We start from the raw sequence: 16,008 nt of genomic DNA, 5'->3' as shown, positions 1-16,008 counted from the left end.
GGAGTCCTGCTAACAGTGAATCTCTAAAAAAATCATTCTGGAAGTCCTCATGGATTAGAAACTAACTCTTCTCTGTGATTTTAAGGATGTTGAAAATATACCTTAATCTGTCTTCTCTGCCACATCTCTAGGCTGGCTGAACTACTGGTGATTCCTTGAACACATACCGACTTTTCTCCCCTCTTCTCAACTTTACTGGTTTATATTTTAACCATTCTTCAAGACTTGCTTCAAATGCCATCTTCTCAAGACAGTCTTGCCAGGACCACTATGTAAAAACTGACAATTTATCCCCACCAGAAACTGAAAGAACAGTATTTTAAATCAGCACTTATTTCTCTCCAAAATGACTTGACCTAGCTATGAAAATTCATCTCCCTCACATCTTACACTCCAGCTAAACTATTCCAGAATCCACCAATACTTTTCCATCTGTATTCATTTCCTCGTTCTGATATTCTTTCTGTAATACATTTCTCCCTAACTGTGCAGGTCAAACTACTTCAGATTTTTAAAGTCCATTTTTTCTTTCTTAAAAATTCTAAAAGTAACACACATTAATTATAAAAATTTCAAGAATATCCAAAACATATAAAGTAGTAAGTAAAAGTCAGCATGATCCCATTTCCACAGAAACGCAAAAGTAATCATGACATACTTCTATACCTTTTCATTACATGTGCAGATATTTATTTCACAATTTTTAAAAAACAAGAAATATACTATAAATATTGTTTTGCAATTTGATTTCTCTTACATTCAATATCATGAACATCTTTCCATGTTCCATATAAATCTGTTCTTTTCACTAGCCTTGATGTTACACCAATAACATTAAACTTTTTTCTTAGAACTTTAATTTTCACATTAAAAATTCAACCTTTATTCTAAATATATTGTGATACAGAAGAGTTAGTTTTCAAATTAACTGCCAAGTGTCCACACATCATTTAATCATAAATCCATCCATCTGCTACTGCTTGAAATGCCATCTTTGCTAAATTATTAATTTCCACATATAATGGAGTAAGTGTATTTAAGGACACTTAGGATGTTCTGATACCAGCTCTCTTTGTTTATCCCTCTTTATTATTGTAGCACTATTGCCTTATTTTGTTAGCTTGAGTAAGGCAAGTCAACCACCCTTATTCTTTAACATTTTTTTGTCCATCCTTATGAATTTATCTTTCTAGAATCTAGACACATATTGTTATTGAATTTGAAGCTTCTCTTTCTCCGTAGTTTTTACTGTGACTGTATTATACAGCATCAGCAGGGCAGAACGATTTTATGGTGACTTGTAGGTTGGCTTGACAGAGGTGTGATCATTACTGAATATTGATTATTCCCATTCAAGAACATGGTGCATGTCTCACCATTGTCATGTCTTGCTGTGTCTTTCAATATAATTTTGTAATTTTTTCCCCTACATTCTTACTTCTTGTTACATTTATTCCTACATATTTTATAGTTTGGGGGACATATATAAATAGGATATTTTTCACATTGCAGTATCTAACTTCTTATTGCTGATATAAAGGAACAATATTGAGATTTATATATTTATATGGCATCCAGCTGGCCAAACTAAAACTTTCATTACTTAAATTTCTTGAATTTTCTAGTTAGACAATCATACTATATATAAATAACAGGAAATCTCTTCCTTTCCAGTTTTATACTTTGTTACTGTTCTTGGTTTTTTTATCTAGGACTTCTAGAATAATGATGAATAATAGTGGTGATCGCAAATCTTCTGTGTTCCTGAATATATTACGTGTGCCTTCAGGGGTTCACTATTTAATACAAGGCCGATAACTTCTGTTTTAATAATTTTATTTAAAGTCTTTTATTATATGAAGTTTTTCTATATCATTCCATTGAGATTCTTTACTTTGCTTTACTTTGAACTGGATACCCAAGTATTTTATAACTTACATAGTTCTTGTAAAACTTAGGTAGTTTTAAAAATTGATATTATTGTATCAAAGCATTAACAGTTAAAATAACATTTGTGACTGAAGCTGGTAAAAGGTTGAGACTTTTAAGAAGTATTACTAATCAATATTTATTTTCCTGTCCCAACAATATGAAAAGGGGCCCACAAAAGACCTCTGTTTCTTTAGCAATGACCAGTTTCCTAATATTCCTTGCTCAAAACTCTATTTTCTTTGTACAAGAATAGTACAACACTGCAATTATACCAAATACTGTAAAAGCTTAACAATCTCAAATAACTGCAATTTTCTAAACTAATGTATCAGGTAAGGGTAATCTGACTCTTCAGGCTGAAAGTTCTCAGCAAAGATGGGGTAAGAAAGCAATCACATAATAAATTTAAGTCAATGCACAGTGGATTAAAAAAAAACACCTCAAAAAGCCTATGCATTCTGTGAATTTCAAAACTTAAGTTTAACCTCTGGATCATATTTTAACATCATTTTATATTTACTTTCATAGCACTAATCTCTGCAAGATATTGTTTTGACAAGGGTCTTATTTTAACTCCACATTTCATGATGGTAAGCAGCTACAGCACGTGCACATCATTTAGAATATACATAAATCATAAGCGGAGATGGGCTAGTTTTAGCTCCCTGAAAATAAATCTGCATTTTGCAAATGCAGTCACGGACAGGTTAGAAATTCCTAAAGTCATGACATCCTTCAAACTTTACTCCTTTTATTTAATTACTTTTTCAATTAAATGATTTAATTACTGCTTCAACAAACTACCTGGCAAATATCTCTATTAGCCATAAAAAAGGTCTAGAGGAAATTCAGACATGTTTCCCAGTAGACAAGTCATTTAGTAAAATCATGTGTATAGTTTTTCATCCCCAAAACATTTATTTAGTTTATTTAGTACTCATCATGCACTGCACCCAGGGCTCTGTGATGAAGGCAGGGAGCCAAAGCGACCGCTTAGGAAGCAGTAAGCTTGGTGGTGACGTTAAAACTCCTGCTTCCCTTCGCACAAGCAGTTTGCCTTTGGGCAAACTACTCACTCACTGTGATGCTCACTTTCTCATCTGTAAAAGGGGGCTATTCTGGTGACCACCTGTTCGGGTCGTTCTAACACACACACAAACACATATAAAGCACCCAGCACACCCTCAAGGAAGGTAAACTCTTGCCACCACTAGCGAACACTTATCCGTGCCCGGAACTGCCCCATGTGCTTTATGCATTGTTTCTATAAAGCTGCCTTGTATGTACATGTTATTTTCAGGTCATGTTATTTTCCCTGAGCTTTACACACGAGACAGCAAGGGCACAGAGGGTCGTCAGCTTCCACTGGAGGGGGCAGCATCCCGGGGGTGTGCCTGGTTGACTCAGTGATTGGGAGGAGCTGTCAGTGTTTGGCGGGTGGGGCCAGAATGCTGGACGTCTTGCAACATGTAGGACAGTCCTACACAGATTTGCCCCCTGCCCCTACATGATTTTCCCTTCAGACATTCTAATAGTTGAAAAACCTGTTCATGATTATATGAACTTAGAACCTTCCTATCAATCTGTCTTACATAAAAATAGAATATTTTTTCAAGATACCAATATGCACTGAATTTTTAAGGAATGCAAATGAGTGGCCATCTAGGGAAGGTAAACCTTTTTTCTTTTCAAGAGTTGTGCACTTCTCAGAAAACTGCATTACCAATGCCAGAAACTTTTTGTGGCATCAGAGGTGCTTAACATACCTAATTCTCCTGCATCCGAGTCTGTCCCCTACACTCCTCCTCTGTATATGTATGAGCACCTGAGCAGTCAGAGAGCTTCTAGCACAGCTGGAATATTTCTTGCAATCAATATATATTGAAATACTTGCTGTATTATTACAAAATCTTTTTTATATCAGAACTACCACATTATATTGTTTTCTGAAATTATATGTAGAAGGTTATAGTACATAGGAGTTTTACCTCAAGACAGTCAAATGTCTGATACAAAGAGAGAGAATGGGTGTGTTAGGTTTGAGAACACACGGGGCTGTGTAACTTGCTCAAAGTCACGCAACTGATGTGGAATAGAGCCAGGACTTGAGCCAGGGCTGTCCCGAGAACCCATGTCTTCAATCTTACGTTTCCAGATGCTGCTCACTGCCTCTATGGAGTTCTCTGAACTGAGGAGACAGTTATTAGATACTTACTCAGAAGCTGAGGATATCAATGAACAAAAGGGAAAAGTCGCAGTGCTCTAGTGGATGTATGTTTAGTGGGGAGTGCCAGTGCGCACGCACCCGGAGGAGGCAGCAGCAGAGGACCAGTGCTGGGAGACGGCAGTGCTCGTCCAGCAGGAACGCGCACACTAGTCCTCTGTGACAGTCAAGCGGAGATGTGAGTGAAGCAAGGGAGCACGCCACGTGATTATGAGAAGCTGGGAGAGGAAAGGACCCCTGGAGAGGGAGCACATACACCAGGCGGCCTGGGCAGGAGATGAGATTAGAGGGGTAGGGAAGGAAAGGATTCCGTTTGGTTTTATTCTGAGAGATACAAAACACTGGAGGGGTTGAGCAGAGGCAGGATGGGACATATTAGAGATGGTTTCTATTTTCTTTCTTATGAACATTTTCAGATTCTTCTAAGCAGTTGGAGTATTATTTTATGAAAGGGAAGTTATTGGTAAACTGTTTTATATCATGCATATGAAGGATGTTACTGACATTTTATATTTTTCCTAGGTTAAACTCTTGCACAAGTGTACCAGGAGATAAAAACAGAGGGTTCACTCATTGCTTTCATAGCACAACTGGAAACAACTGAAATATCTGTTGAGAGAGAATGGATAAACAAATTGGGATATATTCACAGTTGCTGGATGCAACTACTTGGATGAATCTCAGATATCTAATATTAAATGAAAAGGGCAGGTAAAAGAAGACTATATACACACACAACACAGTACCACATTATTTTTGTAAATTCTAAACATTTGTCCTGTTATTTCAGTACTGGGAAAATAAAAAGACTTTTAGGTCAAAAGCTTTGTTTCTGTTTCTTTTTCCACATAATGCATTTGGCATGGCAAATGTATGGCACATACAGGTAAGCTTTAGGTCCTGGGAGTCCTTATAATAACTGTTAGAATTTAAAGGTTACATTATAATGCAAGTTAGTTTATTTCATTATTAACTTTTTAATGAGAGTCCTTGATTTGGGGCCTGAGATGATATTCTGACTTCAGAACACAGGTTGTAAATTCAACCAAAGCACATACATTTATTAAAGCTGCCCAACTAGGTTCTGTATTATGTAACAGCACTTTCATTAAAATGAATAAATTTAGAGTATAATCAGATGCTGCATTATATGGACCCATGGACTCCACCATGATGGCTGAAAGTAGCATATGCTAAATGACTCAGCTACTCTTTGAAATCACAAGATGTTTTGCCTTCCATCTCTCTCCCCTTGGCAGTGATAGTTTTTCCCAAATAAGGAGCCAGATCACTAATGTTTTGATTAGCATCCCCTTTGGCACCAAGAGTATATTTGAGATGTTACATATGCCAGTTGAATTTAAGACCATATGTTTTTAATTTTATTGTTTAATGCCACTGCAAAGACTCCCTGAATTGTTTGTTAACAGTTTTTGTGTTTAAGTTTCTTTGGTTCTGCATTCCAGACTAGCATAAAGCTTGGGCAAAAGCAAGAAATGCACTGGGATGATATCACACTCCTGCGAATCTGCCGGGTTCCAGTGCACCCTGCTTTTTCCCTATTAAGAGAAACGACACAGCATGGTACCCATGAAACAGTATAAACAAGGCCTTCTAGAGGAGTCCCCAAACCAAAAAGAGACTGTTTGAAGCAATCAGAGCCCCATAGATCTCCCAGGTGCCCCCAATGAACAACAGTCCTAGATACTTTTGCATGAGAAGGGGCATAAGCAGTAGTGTTTTCCATTGTCAGAACCCTGACTGCTTTATAAGCTTCCCTTTAACAAGGGTACTCGCACAAGTACTCTTCACTTGAAAGAATGGGTTAGCAGTCATGAAGGTTTATCTTAAAAGATCCTCAACATCTTATGGTGGTAACAGCAGGTGGCATCCATTTCTCAGTTTGTGCCAGAGTCTGTGCTTTTTCCAGCATTACTGCACTTCTTCCTTAGAACAAGCTTTGAGGTAGGTACTGGAGAAACCGAGATCTGGGGAAGTTAAGCAATGTACCAAGATTTCACACAGCACAGGGCAGAGGGCCATTCCAGCCCAGGTGGCTGGAGCATGGACTCTGATTGCTTGGCTGCTCTCAAACAAATGATCTCCATTATTGTGATTTTCAGCATATATAGCTGAAAATGACCAATAAACTCTATCATCCAAAATATGAAGAAAAAAATATCTGTCTAACTTAAATTCCTTTGAAGCTTTAGAAGATCAGTTTGTAAAATTTGGCGGCCAATAATTAAGAAATCCTAACCATTCCTAGGTCTAAAAAATTTTTTTATTAAATAGTTGACATATGCAAAAGAATATATGTAATTTACATGCAATAACTAAAAAAACAAAACAAAACAAACCCCAAAAAACTCCTGAACATCAATACACAATCTTAGGATGGTTCGCACTTCTAGTGGGAGACAGAGAACTGGGACAGTGGAGGAGGAATGCTTCCTAATAATTTACTATCCTAAATGTACCATCGAGAAAAGTAAATAGAAATTAAATTAAAAATATAAATTATTTAAGATAGAAACTAATTAAATAGTCTTCAGTTACTTTACTACATTAAATGGGGAAAACATTTTGCAATTACATTATATGCATTTGTTTTGTATTCTTTTTCTGAACATCAATGCTAGAAAACTGCTATCACCATGTACTCCTTTTCCTGCTGAGTCAGATCAAAAAAGCAATCTCTATTATCCTGACTAGTAAAGGTTCTTTCTTCCTGATCTCAGAAACAACTTTTGGATTAATTCATATTTAATGAACATACTATCAGTACAAATAATAATCAAATAGATAAACTGGAAGTATTCCAGGCAAAGGAAAAGGAATTTTATTCAAAATATCTTGCAAAAATAGAAAAGTAAATAGACAATGTAGAACTGGTCACAAGATTAGACTCTTTCTTTTCAAAGTTCTAAGGGCCCTTTTATGACAAATGTTCAGAATTAGACAACATAAGATCCACATAGGTGGTAAGGATGGAGATCTTCACTTCTCTAGAAACACCAGGTACTGCTGCTGAGTGAAGCTCAGCATCAACAGTGAAGTGAGGGAGAGATGAGGCCTGGAGCCCCTTCCAGAAGAAAGCTCTCATCTCCACGGCTGGAAGCTGCTGGAGAAATGACCCCCTAGGCGCTTCTTCCTCGGGAAGCAAGGTAGAGGGTGACCCTCGCAAAGCCAGGGTGAGTGGATTAAAAAGCAGTTCCCGATGCTGGTCTGCACAGCCAACGGCTGCCGGGTCCCTGCACTGGCCTGACACACTGCAGCGCACTGGCTGATCTCCCGACTGATTGTGATCTGAGGCTTCCTGGCCCTTTCTTTGGACTGGGGCTGACAACCGCCTCTGAAAGAACCACTGAGGAAGAAGAAGTTTCACAAATTGTCGAAATGAAGGAAAAGGGACACCATAAACAAACGTAAATTCTCAGATGACTACAGGCCTTAATGTAAGAGGCAACGCTTTATAAGCCAATAGAAATGATGCTTATGACTCCAAAAGCAGAAATCATGACGAAAAAGAATAGAAAGAGTAGAGGTACAATGAACACATTTAAAAGATAAGCCACACATGGGAGAAGATATTTATAACACATAATGGGAAAGTATCCTTATTCAGAATATATAAAGGCTATTATAAATTAATAAAAGATCAACAACCCCCAAAAAAACAGGCAATTCACAAATGCTCTGAAATGTCCCAAAATATGCTTATACCACAACTATAATGAAATAGCAAACCACTACCATCAGACTGGCAAGACTTTAAAAAATCTAGTAATACAAATGTTGGGAAAGATGTGGAGAAATCAGAAATCCCATAAATGACTGGTGGTCATATAAATTGCTATGACTTTGAAGAACAATTGTGTTTTATCAAGTTGATGCTGAGCATACTTAAAACTTCCAAAACCTCACTCCTAGGTATAGACCCTAGAAAACTTTCTGTGTAAATTCTCAGAGACATAAACAAGGATGCTCCCTGCAGCCTCATTTGTAACAGAACACTGGGTTAATCTACTGCCCCTCAGCGAAGAATGCACAAATACATGTGCTACATTCATGCCAGGAAGACTATGCTGTGGGTAAAATGACACTTATTTGATCACAGCTACTTGGATAAACACAGAAATGTAACACTGAACAAAAATAAGGAAGTTATAGAGTGGGGTTGGCAAACTATGGCTTGCATGCCTCCTGATTTTGTTTTGTCTGCAACCCTCCGATCACTTTATTTTTTTCATATTTTTTCAGTGTTTGAAAAAGTCCAAAGAGGAATAATATTTCATTACATGTGAAAATTACATGAAATTCAAATGTCAGTGTACATGAATAAAATCTATTCATTTATGTCTTCTCTATGGCTGCTTTTGCAGCAGAGTACTTGTGTAGAGATGTTATGACTCACAAAGTCTAAAATATTTATTATCTTGTCCTTTATAGAAAAAGTCTGCTGATCCCTGTTACAGCACAGGGAAGATAGTAACCGTTATTAATACAAAAAAATTTAAAACATATAAAGATACTATAAAAATATGCTGCACATTATGGCTCCCAATGTATGTGCCGAGGTGTCCTGAGGCACTGCAGTGAACACAGAGGAGCCGTAGGATAGTTAACATTTTGGAAGGAAATGCAGTAATACTTGATGTCCGCTGGACACTGAGAGGTAGTTCACTGTTTCAACATTTGCATTCAACATTGCCCTGCATTCCTTTCAATGATACCATGTATTTGTGAAGCCACCTTTTTGGCATTTGCTGCAGTAAAAGCAAAAATTGTAGGAAAACCAATGGGGAACAGGAAATGAGTTTCAAAGTGGCAAATGCATCCAAGGATTGGAAGCCAGAGCCCGACAAGGACACATATCTCATTAATTAGCTATGGTGGCTATTTATGAATGAAATATGATTTTTTTCTTTCAATTTATATGTATTCTTTTTTTTCAGACAGCTCCTAAGTTGTTAGGACATAAATCTCCATTAAGCTGTTTGGACCTAACAGTTCCATAAATGAAAGCATCAGGTATTTCTTTTGACCTGACGTGGCTTGGAAAACATGACTGAGACCCTAGGCATGTCATAAATGGGGAAGGTTTGAGAGTCTCTGTTGTAGATCTTCTGTGGATACATACTCACATGATAAAATTACAAAAGCAAGCCCGGAAATGTTAACTCCCCAAACAGGAGAGTGGCTTCCTCTAGAGAAGAGGAAAGCGCAGGGATCAGGGAGGGAGTCATGGAGACCTCAACTTTGTATCTCATGTTTTATTTAAGAAAACAAAAAAAGTAAAACACACACAGCAATATGCTATGATTTTGGCACAGCTGCCAGGGTGGGAACAAATGATATGGCACAGCTGCAGAGTGGGAACATAGGTATTTGTTATATTAATCTTCATACTTGTCTGGATACTGTATATGCAGAATATTTCACTTTATTTAGTTATTTTTTAAGGGCAGGAGCCTCACTGATGAAAGGAGAGAGGGCTACTTTATTCAAAAGTGTGGGAAGAGGGAGGTAAGGTGAAAAAGAAGCCAGCACAGAGTGAGAAGAGAATGAGATGAGGCCCCAAGCTACACAAGAGAAATCGAAATTCCTGGGACAATTAAAACAAAAAACTTCCCTTACTCGGCTTTCCTGAATATATAGGTTAAAGAACACTCCTGGTGATCCAAGTTATTTCCTGAAGGTTACTATACGACCTTCCATCAGGGTCTCCAATAATTCAACACTTCTCATCCTTGGTTTAATTACAAATATCATCACTAGAGAAAAAAATTAGGAGTATCAAGAAATATGGAGCATAGGCTGAGATCAGTGTTTCTAAATAATGTAAACAGAGTGAGGTCTGGAATTAGAGCTTTGAAAGCTGGAAGTCAACTTGACGTCAGATTTTAAGGGTGGAATATTTTATAGGAAGGTTTAGTTTGGTCTGGTTCTCTTCCATGAAAATGAAAGAATATTTAAAATTTCATGGCAATAGAAATGGAAACACAGAACAAGTGTGTAACTGGGTGTAGCTGCCAGCAAGTTTCCTGAATTCCAAGAAGCAGAACTTAAACTCAAGGATGTGGAGTGAGGGGTGCATGAGACTGTGGTCAGAGTGGAACTCAGTAAGAACCTTTAATTAGCAGTATGTTAAGGAGAAAGACCTTCTAAGTAATGAGGAGAGAGGAAGAACATTTAAAAAAAAAAGAGGAAGTACTTCACCACTGTTGGCACACATTATTATATATCAGCACAGTATATACTGGCTGGTACTATTTTCGGTTGTGACCATCTGCTGCAGGTAGGTCATCTAAACCGAATTATTTCGTAACGACAGTGGATGGGAACCAGATGAAATGAGGAAATCACAGTAGGCAGAACAGGTTTGGTGGGAGGGAGCCCTACCTGCTTTCTGGCTGAGTGATGGTGGACATGTACCGTAATCACCTCCCTAAGTTTCAACTGCCTCATGGGGATAATAACCACCTAAATGGGGATAAGAACACTCACTCCACAGAACTATTTTAAGGATTAGGTGAGAATGTGTGTGGTGGCTTGAGCACAGGCCTGGGGCTTGGGAACAGCTAAGAGAATGGGAGCATTTGTAATGAAAACATTAACAAGACTTTGTTTTCCAATCCTACTCAGTTTATTTTGGAATAGATATGGCTATTCATTCGGATCTCTAGTCCTAATCCTGAAATGTTCAAGGCAAAGTGCAGTGCATGCTTTCATTGGGCATCGGTCTTACCTTCTGTGCTACAGCATTGTCTTTATGCTATGCACCCAGACACCTGCAGAACACAGCCTGGGTCTGCGTAATTTTCTACAGATGGCAAGGAGAGGACTCAGCTAGTAACTCTTGACAAGCACTTCTGATGAGGGTGCGAAATGTCCAACATGGATGAAACATCAAAGGCCACCAAAACTTCACACAAATCGCCTTAAAGTAAGGTTAAGTGGTGGCAACATCCGTTAGGCTGTAAGATACAGATCCCAATTCTTTATCTTTTTTGAGACATGGACCCCTTTGAGAATTTACTGAGAATTGTGGAGCCCTTCCCTGGTTAAAAAAAAAAAAGTATAGATAGTCACATATATAATTCTGTGTTGACTATGGAAGGGCTGGTGGTGATCATCAGTTAAGAATCCCTGACTATAAAGATGTGTAAGTGTACGCTGCATTCCAGAGTGAATGAAAGGGATTCATTTGAAACGGGAATGAAAACAACTTAACAGAAAGCAATTTTTAAAAACCATGTTTCATGTGTAAGTTTGAAATCCCCACACATAGTTTAAAAATGAGATGATTTTTTAAAACCTAGGACCTCAATGTTATTTTCCTTTCCTTTTTCTCTTTTAAAAATAACACGATTAGGACTTGATGCTAAAGAAGTGTTTGCCTTTACAGCAGTAAATGGAGGCTGGTGGGCCCCCTGAGGACTGTGAAGTAAAGAAGAAACAGAAACAGAAATCACGGAGGCACAGAATTCTTCTCAGAAGTCTCATGCAAGGTTTTGCTCTGGTGAGACTAATTTGTGCAATTAATTAAATAAACTTCACTCTGTTTTAAGTCTAAATGGAATATTGATTCCTTTATCTTGGAACAGTTATTGCAGAGTAGACAACAGATTTTCTTCCTTATGTGTGTTGGAGTGGAACAAAAAATTAGACTGTACCTTAGCAAAACCAGTAGTATGAAGAAAATTCTAAGAGACGGGCATCATCTCTTTAAGGTTCTTTGCTAATTAATGTGATACTTAATCTCATAAGTGCATTGTATTCATCACTGGGATTCTATTTATGGGCTTGTCTCTCACACAACATTATAAATTACTGGAGGGCGAGAAACATGTCTTAATCATCTCTGATTCCCAGCTCCTACTATATATTACTTGCCATAGAGCAGAAAGAAGCTCAATAAATATGTACAGGAGTAAATTATTTCAAAGGACTTAGATATATTTTCAGTTACTTCTTTTCTAGGGTACTACATAGAAGTGAAAGTATTGGATCATTTGCTCCTTTTCAGTTTGACATAAATTCTGTCAGATTGCTCTCTTTCCTGTGAATTACTTTTTTAAACCCTCTCCCCATTTTTCTATTGGACTATTCATCTTAAAAAAAAATTAATCTGTAATCCTTGACGCTAGTCATTTGTCTATTATCTCTGTAAATGATTTCTCCTAATCTGTCACTTGTTTTTAAATCTTGTATCTTTACCATACACAATTTATTTTTAATGTAACCCAAACTATCAATCTTTTTCTTTTGGGTTCAAGTTTTTATATCTTAAGAGAGACAGTCTTCTATATAACAATGACTTTTCTAAGCACATAATTTCTCCTCAGGCTTCAGATAAACCTATGCCTACTGCATTTATCTTCTGTAGGACAATATTAAACTGGGGCTCTTTTGATTTGAGGCTCCAAAACAGTGACAGCTGCTCACATGCCAAAGGATGATGCTAAACCTAGCAGCATTTGCAGAGAAACTTTTAAAAAGGTACTGCATCCCTAGCCCATCACTTGTAAGAGCTGACAAGCCTAGAAGCTGGGAAAGAATTTCTTCAAAGAAAGTTATCAGGGTGCCAAATCCTACTCCCTGCCTGCGAGCAGGTAGCATGTGGAGTTGGCCCCTCTGTTCCTCAAGCTAGTGAGTGAGGATTTAGAAGGGCAACTGGAAAGGTTCAATGTGTGTCTGCCTGGAGTGGACTGGGGTGTGAGTAGATGTCTACAGCTTGAAAAAAACAAAAAAGAAGAAAAGAAGCTTGCATGAGATGTACCTGCAGTCCCAACAATAGTAGGTCAGAGGCTGAAGGTCTGTGGTGCCCGAGGCCATGTGTCAACCAGCCAGAGGACTGTCTGAATAGATGCGGCCAAGAGGGTTTTTGCTGAGAGTGTGGGACTGAGGCTGGATGGGTACCACCAAATCAAAGCTTCAACCCTGGAAGGGCCAGAGGCATTCTAAGTACAAGGTGATGGGAGTGGGGGCATCGAAAAGGAGCCACTGCCCCTTCCCACTGACATCCACAGGCAGGCCCAAGGTGGGGAAGAGGAGAAGCCAGTATCTGAATAAAATTTGGAGTTATTGATTTTTTATATAAGACTGGACACACATTTTTTATTAAAATGAGACTAGTCTTGTGACTGAAAGTGACCATAAGAATTAAAAATATATACCTGTATATTAGAGGGGCCAGATATTAATTAAGAGAGAAGGATCTACCATAAATTTCATCCAAGGGCATGCAATGAACCAGCCCACAGAGCAGGCCTGACCAGGCAACGGGCAGTAGGGCACTGTTTCTTGGCTGTGCCCTGTGCCCACCATTCAATATGCTGGCTTTGCTTCTAGCATTTCAGCAGAGCTGCAGCATCAATATACCACCTTCATGAGAGGTTAGCACTGTACATCTTAAGTCCTGTGGTCTACACGTATTTCTGTAAGTCACTGTCATCACACAGTTATACATACCGGAGAGTAATCTTTATATATTTAAAGTAATTTTATTAAAAGTTATCTGCATACCATGTTCATAGAGCATTATTCATGGGAGCCAAAAGGCAGAGCAGCCTAAGTATGCACAGACAGAGGAACGGATAAACAAAATGCGACACGAACACACTGGAGTGTTATTCAGCCTTGAGCAGTCAGGAAACTTGAACACATACTACAGACAACATGGGTGAACTTTGAGGACACTATGCTAAGTGAAATAGGCCAGCCACAAAAGGACAAATATTGTTGTGAGGTATCTACAATAGCCAAACTCAGAGACAGAAAGTAGAAGAGTGGTGGCCATGGGTTGGGGGGATGGAGGATGGGAAGATGTCATTTAATGGGTACAGAGTTTCACTTCTGCAGGATGAAAAGAGTCCTGGAGGTGGATGGTGGTTGCACAATAATGTGAAAGTATTTCACTACCAAAATGGTACACTTCAAAGTGGTTAAAATGATAAATTTTATGTTATCTTTATTTTACCACAGTTAAAAATAAAATCATTATCCAAAAATAAGTAAATAAGCTAAATGAAAAGGAAATTTAACCTTTATTAGGCATGTATCAATAGTGGGAGGAATAGTAGCGAGGACTGGCTAAGAATTACAGAGCCTCACCATGTGTCAGCTGATGCCAGGACTGACATGCACGGTCTCATTTAATCCTCACTGCAAACCTATGAAGCAAGTCCTACTAAATTCCTTGTTTTACAGATAAGGAAACTGAGGCACAGAAGAGTTAACTTGTCTAAAGTTACATAATCTGAAAGGGGTTGGGCCAGATACTCTGACTCTAGAGCTAGCCCTCTAAACCATCTGACAATGGACAGATTTCCACTGCCACTTACAGCCTCTCAGACTAGAAGAGATCATTGAAATTATTACCATAATCACTAACATTTGCATATTTCTCTATGGTTTACAAAGCAATTCCTCACTTGATACTACTCATTAAAATACTGCAAGTTTTCTCCTTTTATCAAAAGAACAAACTGAGCCCTAGTTAAGTAACTTGCCTCAGGTCAGACTATCTGTAAGGGTTCTGATCCCACAGCTTCTAACTCACGGTCCATGGTTATCTATCCACATTCAATTCTTCACCTGATCCAACTTTTCACTTTTCTCCTGAGACTGTCAGTAAGGGACATGCCAGAGAGGCTAATGGTTTGTCCAAGGTCACAGAGAGAGCTAGTATATTTTTCATACATCATCAGCATGTACCTTTAAAGATGCTTTGCTATGATATCATGTATTTTATAAATATGTGTTGACAAAGTATGGATTGGTACAGAGGCAGAGAGCTTTGTCAGCATAAAATAGAGTGCTTCCCTCTAGAAGCTCTTTGATTTGTGGAGTTGATGCATTAGAACCTCCTTCACATAAGCACCCAACTTTCCAGTGCCTGCCCTTACCCAGCCTCCTTGTCCATTAGCTCTACAATTATGCCATGATCAATCGAGCAAATCCATTTAGATGGCATGCCTAGCCACTCTCACAGTGGACTGGGTACTGAAGTTGCAAAGTACATCAGAACTGTATAATAAAGACCTTTGAAGAATGAACTACATAAATCCTCATTTGAGCTTGACTGCATGTCCATAAGGAATTCTTAAAATAGTCTCAATAACCCTGAATGAACTTTTTAATAATGGCCAAGCATAAAAATGCCGAGCTAAGTTCTTTTGCCCAGCAGAACCTTTTCTAGCAAAATAACTCACTTCTGAATTGGATTAGTGTGAAGGAAGCTTTACTAGACTTGATTACAGGCACTGACATGGTAAATAGAAATTATCTGTTGGCATGTGAAAATCTGTCAGTTATTGCTCAGATATCAAACTAAGGTGCTATTCCACAAACACCTGTTTGTTTGCCCTTTGTTGTCTCATTGCCTTAACACCATGGGTGGGACTGGGGCTGGCCGCTGACTGAGCAAACTCCACGGCCTGTGCCCCTTCTCTTTGGCTGGAACATAAAACAAAAGCCAAAGAAGCAGGTACCACAAAGGAGAGCTTGACAGCAGCAAAAAGTCTGAAATCCTACTAGTTAAAATTTCAAACTCTAAATGATTGAGAACCTTCCTGCCATCAGGCCACAAAAACCCTGATTTGAGGAAGAGCTAAATGATTTTATTCAAGTTAATGGCTAACATTTAATGAGCCCTTTCTTCTATTAAATTATATACACCATTAGATGGTATATTCCACAAAGGCAGGGGCTAGCTGTTTTGCTTACTATGTACCCCACCTCTGACTAGCATACCTTATATATGGCAGGTTCCCAATAAATAGTTTACACAATATTACAATCACCATATTATATGTAGGTGAGAAAGCTGAGGCTGAGGCCATTAA

At 38.3% G+C, this 16,008-nt stretch overlaps 1 protein-coding gene across 2 annotated transcripts in view; it reads right to left on the bottom strand.

Moving 5' to 3' along the window:
- MTHFD1L (methylenetetrahydrofolate dehydrogenase (NADP+ dependent) 1 like) overlaps window positions 1–16,008 on the bottom strand; it is a 164,690-nt gene that overhangs the window by 77,547 nt on the left and 71,135 nt on the right. The gene's annotated exons all lie outside the window — the stretch shown is intronic.

This window comes from Manis javanica, chromosome 13, assembly GCF_040802235.1.
Source record: "Manis javanica isolate MJ-LG chromosome 13, MJ_LKY, whole genome shotgun sequence".
Classification (NCBI taxonomy): Eukaryota; Metazoa; Chordata; class Mammalia; order Pholidota; family Manidae; genus Manis; species Manis javanica.
This window is presented reverse-complemented; position numbering and strand designations above follow the sequence as displayed.